Source organism: Acinonyx jubatus, chromosome B3 (genome assembly GCF_027475565.1).
Source record: "Acinonyx jubatus isolate Ajub_Pintada_27869175 chromosome B3, VMU_Ajub_asm_v1.0, whole genome shotgun sequence".
In the NCBI taxonomy this organism is placed as follows: domain Eukaryota; kingdom Metazoa; phylum Chordata; class Mammalia; order Carnivora; family Felidae; genus Acinonyx; species Acinonyx jubatus.
In genome coordinates, this window is record NC_069386.1 from 134,999,542 (window position 1) to 135,005,238 (window position 5,697).

Below are 5,697 nucleotides of genomic sequence, written 5' to 3' on the forward strand. Positions count from 1 at the left end.
TATGTCTGAAAGGTTCATCCGTATTGCATGTAGATGAGTTCATTTCTTCATTGCTGTACTGCATAAAAGCTTGTCAGTTATGTGCTATAACTTAAAACACAAACATGTCCTGTGGGTCAGACACTGAGCTGGCTCCCAGGGAATCCAGACACGTGCCCCCACAGCCCCGGTGCTCAGGGCACGGTTTAAGAGGGGATGGGAACCACCTTGTGTTTCCCCAGCGTGAGGGATCTCATCAAGTGCATCCAAAACAAGGAGAGTATAATACTTTATGGGAACACTGCACGGGAGGCAATGTCATTTAAATACCCTGGGAGCTCTTACAAGGTGCCCAGCCCTCTCTGAGGAGCTGGGAGGTGAGGAAGGTGGCTAGGCTGTGCTTTCTCTTCTTGCGGGGCTAATATGAGGCAGCGGGAGGAAAGACAAGTTGCAAAGGGAAATATGCCATAATAGAGGGGCCACAGCCGACTCTGGAAATCCAGAGGAGGACTCCCCAGCCTGGGGGTTAGGGAAGACGCCTAAAGGGGCCATTGTTTTCAAAATGGTGGCCAGCTCTCCCCGGAAGGTTGAGCTTGCCCCCAGCTCCGGAGGATGACTGCTGATTGGTTGGAGCCAAGGAAGAAGCGCCTGTTCTCCACCAGTCACTGGCTCGGCCTTGGGCACGTGATATGTTCTGGCCAATCAGATGTGAGGGAAAGTCAGGTGGGGTGGGTCTAGGGCACAGCGCCTCTAGGAGACCTTTTCCTCACTGCAATAGAAAAGAAAAAGCTTTCTGTGGAGTCCTCTCCCCAGTCTTCTGCCTCTGGTCCTCATCGTGGGTAGGTGACTGTGTGTATTTTGCTCGTTAAACTGCTAGCAGAATTAAGCCGGAACTCCTTATCTCTGGACTTGTAGCTCTGTGTCGTAGTAAGCCTTTAGTTACCTGCAGGCAAAAGTGTTCCAGTTTATAGTCTCACAGAACAGGATTTTATCTATCTTATTTATCTATCTATCCATCTACCTATCTATTTATTTTTAACATTTATTTATTTTTTTTGAGAGAGAGAGAGCACAAGTGACAGAGGCGCAGGGAGAGAGGGACACACAGAATCTGAAGCAGGTTCCAGGCTCTGAGCTGTCAGCACAGAGCCCGACATAGGGCTCGAACTCACGGACTGCGAGATCATGACCTGAGCTGAAGTCAGACACCCCACCGACTGAGCCACCCAGGTGCCCCTCTTTTTTTGTTTTTTTGTTTAATTAATTTGTCAAAAATGTATATCCACGTGAGCTAAGGTAGAGTGCAATAATGATTTCAGGGATAGAATTTGGTGATTCATCACTTACATAGAACACCCAGTGCTCATCCCAACAAGTGTCCTCCTTCATGCCCTCTCCCATTGAGCCCACCCCCCCCACCCAACACCTCACCAGCAACCCTCAGTTTGTTCTCTGTATTTAAGAGTGTCTTATGGTTTGTCTCCCTCTCTGTTTTTATCTTATTTTTGCTTCCCTTCCTTTATGTTCATCTGTTTTGTCTCTTAAAGTTCTCATATGAGTGAAGCCATGATATTTGTCTTTCTCTGACTCATGTCACTTAGCATAATACCCTCCGGTTCCATCCACGTTGTTGTCAATGGCAAGATTTCATTCTTTTTGATCGTAAGTAATATTCCATGGTATATATATATACCACATCTTCTTTATCCATTCATCCGTCGATGGACATTTGGGCTCTTTCCATACCTTGGCTGTTGTCGATAGTGCTGCTATAAACATGGGGTGCATGTGTCCCTTCGAAACAGCACACCTGTGTCCCATGGATAAATGCCTAGTAGTGCAATTGCTGGGTCGCAGGGTAGTTCCATTTCTAATTTTTTGAGGAACCTCCATCCTGTTTTCCAGAGTGGCCGCACCGGCTTGTATTCCCACCAACAATGCAAAAGAGATCCTCTTTCTCCACATCCTCGCCAACATCTGTTGTTAAGATCGGCCGTTCTGACCGGGGTGGGGTGGTATCTCATCACAGGACAGGGTTTCTTAGCTGCGTCTTCCAGGATGCTTAAGAATTAACTGCATGGAAGTGATGACAAGGATATGCCCGTGCAAACCGGGACGCCACCAGGAGTGGAAGTGGGCATTGCCAACGATGACCCACGGACGAATGACCCAAAGCAGCCCTGCCCCGGGGAAAATGGGACGCAGGGACACAGTTTCCGTGGCCTGGCAGCTGGGATGCCCTCAATTCGTGTTCCAAATTGCAGCTGATCCTCAGAATGTCCTGGGGACGTTGAAGACCAAAGCAGATGAAGAAGAAACCTATTTGCAGGTGACCTGTGTGCGGCCAGCAGGGTGGGGATGGGGTAGGGTGGGGGCGGGGGCTCCACTGGGCTTGAGGACCCCCAAAGTCCTCGGGGTTGAGTGGAGGGGAGGCAGGATCCGTGGGAAGGGGGCCACTTGCCTGTTCAGCAGCTGTGGCTCCCTCCAAACCCATTTTATACCTGGGGCTTCTGAATGAGCTTTCACTTGTGAATAGGAAAAAGTTGGCACTGCTTACAATTTTTAGTTTTCGTTTTTGAAAACCACTGCTCCGGAACCAGATTTCGTAACGTGGAATCCATATCCAGGGGTTCTTGGCTGGGCTTCCAAGCACTGGGGGAAGTTTCTGGAAACCTGAGCAGAAATCTGTAGCCTCTGCATATTTATATTTTTCTGGGACACAGACTCCCTGGCTTTCGACCATTGTGAAGGGCCACTGAGGGTCTTATCGCAGAAGGTGGAAAGTAGAGATCACTTCTCAAATGTGCACCCAGATCTCCCGGGGACCTTGTTAAAGTACAGATTCTGACTCTGTCTAGCCGGGGTGGGCTGAGTTAGTCCCCCTGGATAATAGGGAGGGAGAAGTCACCAAAGCGCCTCTCGGGTCTCAAAGGCCACGTGGCTCTGACGTCACCTCCTCAACTTCTATAGCTTAATGTCGTATCACACGCAGAGTCTTCCAGAGAAACAGTGCAGGGGTCGGGTGGGGGGGTGGGGCGCGTGGTCTGGGGCAGACGACCCGCGTCCACTCCTGGCTTGCAAGTTACCATCTGCGTGGCCTGGGGCAGGATGCTGCGCGTCTCTGCGGGACCTTGGTTTTTTTCCATCTGTAAAATGGAGGTGATCGTCGTACCTATCTCCTAATGTTGATTAGGGGAACCAAAGAGTTCATACCTGGAAAGGGTCAGACCATCGCCGGGCACACCAGAGGACCTCAATTCTGACAAATAATATTCGTAAAGTGCCTAACACTGTGTTCAGGGCCTGAATAAATGGCAAATCATCATCCTCTTCTGCCCCTTTCTGCTGTTTTTATCTTCATCCCGGGGACCAAGAGATGTCGTGTTTCACCGGACGGAACCTCCCCCGTCTCCTGCACTGTTGCTCAGAAGGAAGGCATCTTTTTCATCCAGATGAGGACCGATCCTCGGCCCAGCTAGACATCCTGCATGTGCCTTCTGGAGCTCTGTTCTATGCCCCATCCAGAACTTGATCACATCAAAACTTTTAAAGAAAAAAAGTCACCGTTGCGAAGCAGCTCCCATAGTAAGGAGCTCCATGGACGGCCACCCTGGGTCCTAGCGCATTTGATTCATTCGCAAGGCCTGGAAACCTTTTAGCCTTGCACTTGGAGGCTGTGTATTCACCCCTCTCCTCTCTGTGTCGTGTGTTTGGGCCTCGGTTGTAACGGATTTTAGGTTTGCAGCTTCACGTGATACTTCTGGTTTTGCTTCGCCTGACCGATGGGGTCCAGAAGACGACGCGCTCACCCTGCGAGGGACATTGCACTCCCAAAGCAGAGCTGCCTGGCGGAAAGGCCTGGAAAATGATTTGTGGCTGGTGGGGAGTTGCCTTGCATGAAAATAAAGGACGGGTTAACGGGCCGGTCCCCACTCGGGAAAGAGAGTGTTTTTGTTCCAGGAAGCTGAGGACCACAGCTATTTCAGACAAGCGGGCTTTTGCCAGTTCGTTTCTGCAGAGCCCCACAGAAGGTTGCAGAGCTCATCAACTTTTCCAGGCTTTGAAGCGGAGAGGCAGCTGTGGTGTGGTGGGAAGTCGGCCAGCGTCGTAGCCGCGAAACCTGGCGTCAGGTCCCAGCTCTGCTGCTTGCTACCTGGCCTCCGTTTCCTCACAGGTGAAACGGGGGTAATCCTACATGGCCCCTTCCCCACCCCCAAACCCCCAGTTACTCTGAGGATGCAAAGGAATAGCGTGTGAGATGGTGTGTCAGACTTAGAATTGGGGCGTCGTAAATATGTATCGGACCAAAAACCGTCAACCAAGCACCCACCGTCTTGGGGAGGAGAGCTTCTCAAGCTCTGTGGCTCTGAGAACAAAAATGCCGGAAATCCCTGAATTCAAAATGGCTGCTGCGGCCGCAGTGAGGGCTTCCTCCAGACTCTCCGTGGTCAGTGTTGCAGGGGTTGTGAGGCGAGAAGGAGACAGGCCTCACTGGCTCCGGGCTGGCCGTGCCCAGACTCTTCAGGGAATGCCCTCTGTGGGTGGATATTGGATATTTTATGCTGGCTTAGGAAGGATGGCCAAGCGTTCCGGGCTCATTGACTGGCTGTTTTCCTTACTTTGTTCACATGACCAACTACACCGTGGTGACCACTGTCTCCTTTTCTTCTTTGGCCGTTATAAATACTACACCTCCCTCGCTTACACACACACACACACACACACACACACACACACACACGCAGCAGGACTTTTTTCTCTTGGGACTAAAAGTTGTTTATTGTTTTGTTCTAATAATAAATTCAGGGCCTACTCACAGTAGCAGATCACAATAAAAATACCTGATAATCTCAACAGGTCATCTCTGCTAATCACTTGACGATATATCCTTCTCGGATTGGTGCCTCCGTGTTTCTTTGACAAAAGAGGCTTCATTCTATACACTTGGTTTTGTATTTCGTGATTTGTTTTTCCGCTTAAAGTTACGTTGTGAAACCTTTCGTTTTTTCTTTTTTTGTGTGAATAGAATTTATTGTCAAGTTGGCTTCCATACAACACCCAGCGCTCATCCCAACAAGTGCCCTCCTCGATGGCCATCACCAGTTTTCCCCTCTCCCCCACCCCCTGAACCCTCCTCAGTTCGTTCTCTATATTTAAGAGTCTCTTGTGGTTTGCCTCCCTCCCTCTCTGGTGAAACTTGTCTTTGGAACCAAGGAAGTATGGATGTGATTTGGTGTGTATGTTTTTTAATTGTTGTAACGTTTACTCATTTTAGAGAGACAGAGTGCACATGGGGGAGGGGCAGAGAGGGAGGGAGACACAGGATCCGAAGCGGGCTCCAGGCTCCGAGCTGTCAGCACAGAGCCCGGCCGCGGGACTTGAACCCACGAACCATGAGATAGTGACCTGAGCCAAAGTCAGATGCTTAACTGACTGAGCCACCCAGGCGCCCGTTAAACATTTCTATTTGTAATAAAAATGCAAAAAATTAGTTGCATCCACCCCCTCCCCCCCAACAGCCCCAATTACACTTTCCCATGCTGTTACATTTTCCTTGGAAACACGTTTCCTTGGAAACTTTTATCAGCTAATAATATTCCATAATACAGATAGACCGTTATTTACTTATATCCAATCTATTGTTGGATATTTGGTCATGTCATTTTGCTGTTCTCCTGATTATTAAAAGTACATTTAGATGGGAAACCTAATACTCAT

At 49.4% G+C, this 5,697-nt stretch overlaps 1 long non-coding RNA gene across 1 annotated transcript; it reads left to right on the plus strand.

The window, feature by feature from the left end:
* Positions 1-4,833, plus strand: LOC128316112 (uncharacterized). Its single transcript, XR_008299635.1, has 3 exons — positions 1-818; positions 1,885-2,308; positions 3,173-4,833. It is a non-coding gene; the product is annotated as an uncharacterized LOC128316112 (long non-coding RNA).
* The last annotated feature ends 864 nt before the right edge of the window (positions 4,834-5,697 follow it).